We start from the raw sequence: 4,101 nt of genomic DNA, 5'->3' as shown, positions 1-4,101 counted from the left end.
CTCCAGATCCTCGGAGACCCTTTGCGTCACTTCCTGCCTCACGTACACCTTAGGAGGCGCTCTGGAAACAGCCCGGGGCTAGGGGTGGGCACGCAGCCGGATGGGGGCCCTTCGCTGGAGCGCGGAACCCGAGGAGGCGAGGTCGGAGGGAAAAGGCGCCAGACTGCAGGTGCCGGGAGGGGTCGAGGGGGTGGCGCACCAGCTTCCTCCTCGCGTCCTCGGCCGGCCGGCTGGCGCGCGGGCCGCAGCCCTTCCTCCCGGAGCCCTCCGTCTAACCTTGACCGGTCTTCTGGCCCTGCAGTGCAAGGTCAAAGGGTGTTAGCGTTTACTCCTAACTGCTGGATACTTACACTGAAATAACACTTTAAAGTGTATGTCGTTGATGGAATATTAGGTAGTCACTAAAGCCATGTTGTGAATATTTTTTGCAGCATCAGAAATACTTAGGATAAGTAAAAAGGAAAAAGAATTAAAAGCAAAATGCAACTGTATAGCACAGGGAACTATAGTCAATATCTTGTAATGAACTATAATGGAAAAGAGTCAAAAAAAGAATATAGATATGTACCTATATATGTATAACCAATCACTTTGCTGTGCACCTGAAACTAACACAATATTGTTAATCAACTATAATTTTTTTAAAAAAGCAAAATGCAAATTTGCATTTAGGATGTGTAAAAGCTTCCCGTGAATCCCTAAGGCTGGCACAGAGCTTTGCAGAATGTTTTAATGCATGAGGAAATGGAAGATAAAATAGAAACAAGCGATTTATTAGAGTGATAGAATTGTAGAAGAACTTTACTGTACATTGTCATTGTTATTATAGGATTGTGCAATGCATAATACATAAATAAAATGGGATTGTTATCACTTTCTAAACTCTTACAAACATTCTCACCCTCTCCCTCCCTTTGATCGGTAACCTACAGTCCTGTGAGGGAGATTAGACAAGTTTACAAATAGCCAGGAAGCAAGAATACGTCTGGGGCCATAAAAGGGTTACAGATAAAGCGCTTTCCAGGTCAGAGCCCAGAGGGAGGCACAATAGCCCTTTGAAATCCAAATCCGTTTCCCGGCCTCGGGCTTCTGCTCTTCCACTTATTACGCTCCGAAATGCGGAAGTACAGAGGGGTGTGCCCGCCGCCCTAAAATCTCTCCCCAATAAGAAATATTTTAAAATCTTATAAGTAGGAATATCGCTGCACCTTAGTTGCTCTACACAGGAAAAAGTTAAAGCAGGGAATGGGATGGATTCGCTGTGATGCGGCCAACTTGAAATTCTGACAGTAGGTCCTGAGTCCCTTCTCTTTCCCAGACTGGTTGGACCTTAAAAAAAAAGAAAAGAAAAGAATGCTAATATCCAGGTGAAAATCTTATAACCACGTGGAGAAAATAGACTTAGGAGACTGGAGGTCAGGATGGAACCTATGAAAATCCAAATTTAAAAGTTTACATTCAGTAAAATGAAACAATAAAGAAGACACTAAAAAGCGTGCCAATTATATGTTTATTTTCATGCTTTTATTAGTAATAACGGATACTGTGCAATTACATTCCCTTCACTATCCCTTTCTCCCTGGAAGCTTTGCAGGATCTCCCTCCTCTGCAATTTCAAGTAGATGAAAATAAATTTGTCTTGCTTTGTTGTAGAATCTTTTTTTTTTTAAATTGGGGTATAGTTGTTTTACAATGTTGTGTTAGTTTCTACTGTACAGCAAAGTGGAGTTCCCTGTGCTATACAGCAGGTTCTCATTAGTTATCTATTTTATACATATTAGTGTATATATTTCAATCCCAGTCTCCCAATTCATCCCACCCCTTTTCCCCCTTTGATGTCCATATGTTTGTTCTCTATGTCTATGTCTTTATTTCTGCCTTGCAAACCAGTTCATCTGTACCATTTTTCTAGATTCCACATATATGCGTTAATATACGATATTTGTTTTTCTCGTTCTGACTTACTTCACTCTGTATGACAGTCTCTAGGTCCATCCACGTCTCTACAAATTACCCAATTTCGTTCCTTTTTATGGCTGAGTAATATTCCATTGTATATATGTACCACAACTTCTTTATCCATTTGTTTGTCGATGGGTACTTAGGTTGCTTCCATGACCTGGCTTTTGTAAATAGTGCTGCAATGAACATTGGGGTGCATGTGTCTTTTTGAATTATGGTTTTCTCTGGGTATATGCCCAGGAGTGGGATTGCTGGGTCATATGGTAATTCCATCTTTAGTTTTTTAAGGACCCTCCATACTGTTCTCCATAGCAGCTGTATCAATTTACATTCCCACCAACAGTGCAAGAGGGTTCCCTTTTCTCCACACCCTCTCCAGCATTTATTGTTTGTAGTATCTATACATACTGAGAGGCAATTTTGCTTTGTCTGGTAACCCATACATATGTTCAAAGATTTTATTTTTTAAATCTGATTTTCGTTGTTGTTGTTGCCATTATTACATAGCATTGCCTCCCACTTCTGGAGACCCAGTAACTTGGTTGCTTGCAATGAAATAAATTTTTGGTAGCTTTATTTAAACTATCCAGCATAACTGAAATGGACATTATTCAATTTCCAACTTTCCACAGACTGTTACACAAGACTTACCTTACAATGGACCTAAAATTCTTGCAGTTATTCCAAAAGATACACAAACATTTTTTTAAATCATGTATGCTAGAATTTTGCATAAAGGAAACTGGAGGTTGGAGAGGAATGTATGATGTGCTTAAATAATAAACAAGCAAGTAAATAAATAAAAGCCCTGGAGATCTGGGAAAAGAGCACAAAACCTGGAGTTGAGGAACTGGAGTTCTCAGCTTTCTTGAGCCTGAGTTTTATCGGCTCTTAAACGGGAATAAAAATACTTGCCTCACAGATTTTCTGTGGGTTTAAGTGAGATAAGGCAGGTGCAGTCTCCTAAAAACACACAGTAAACTGGCACAGAGTAGACTCTTCGTTGAGTCAGTCTGGGTGGGATGGAGCAGGATCCGGCAGGAAAGTAACATGGAAGATGTCTTCAGGCCAGACTTGGATTGATGAGGAAGAAATAAGGTATTTAGCCAGAGGAGACCGGCTTGCCTGTGGTGTGTATTAAAAATCCTACTCTACGTAAATACCTCAGGGAAATCACTGGTGGAAAAGAGAGTTATAGAAATCATCAGCTGCACAATTCTCCCTCCCTCTCTTTTTTCTTCACGTTGAGATGAAAGCAGGAATCTTCCAATTTAGTGAGAGAGAAATAGGAGGGAAAAACAAAGCAGAGAAGCCACTGATGTAGTGAAAAGAGCCCCAGCCTCGAAGTCAGCAACTAGTCCAGAGCTGTCACCAACTGTGCTGCAGAACCATGGGCTTAATGGCTCTATGCCTCAGTTTCCCCATTGGCCACATGAAGATAACATCCCTTTATCTCCTTCACCAGTGAATTAAAAAGTAGGAAAGCTCCTTTAACTACACAGTTATACAAATACAAGGTGCTGCTAGTTCAGAGCCCAAGCCAAGTGAGTAAATGTGGCCTGAGGGGGAAAAGCCTGGAAACTGAGAAATTCTAAGCAACTAGCAATGAGGTTATTGCTCCAGAAAAGGAAAGTTGTCTTCAATGGCATTTGACTGCCCTGATTCCAGTAAAAATGACTCAGTTATTGATAATGGCTGAGAAGAAAAAGTAATCAATTATCATTTATTGCATTTATACAATTACGTTTATTGAATAGTATTGTGTGTCTGGCAAAGACACTTAAAGAGATAAGAAAGGAATCTGTACCCCTGAAAAGGCAAACAATGTAGCTGGGGAAACAATTTATACTTAAAGGACAAAAAACAAGGATGCAAATATGAAATATAAGCAAAAATAAAAGTGAGTCAGGGTCTGTGACAGACAACTGCCCAGATCTGAAAAGGAAGGTAAGATTGGTGTGCTCACCAAGGCACACTGTAGTTCTCTAAATCTTGTTCCAAATTATATGCCTATTTAGATTCTAGTTAATTACCTGCTTTTTAACAATCTATTTTGTAATGTAAAAGTACAACTGAATGTAAACACACTCTCCTCTCTAACTCAGTCACAGGTACAAGAGGGAACTTTTGCTACTTGCC

Source organism: Balaenoptera musculus, chromosome 4 (assembly GCF_009873245.2).
Source record: "Balaenoptera musculus isolate JJ_BM4_2016_0621 chromosome 4, mBalMus1.pri.v3, whole genome shotgun sequence".
NCBI classification, from domain to species: Eukaryota; Metazoa; Chordata; class Mammalia; order Artiodactyla; family Balaenopteridae; genus Balaenoptera; species Balaenoptera musculus.
This window is presented reverse-complemented; position numbering follows the sequence as displayed.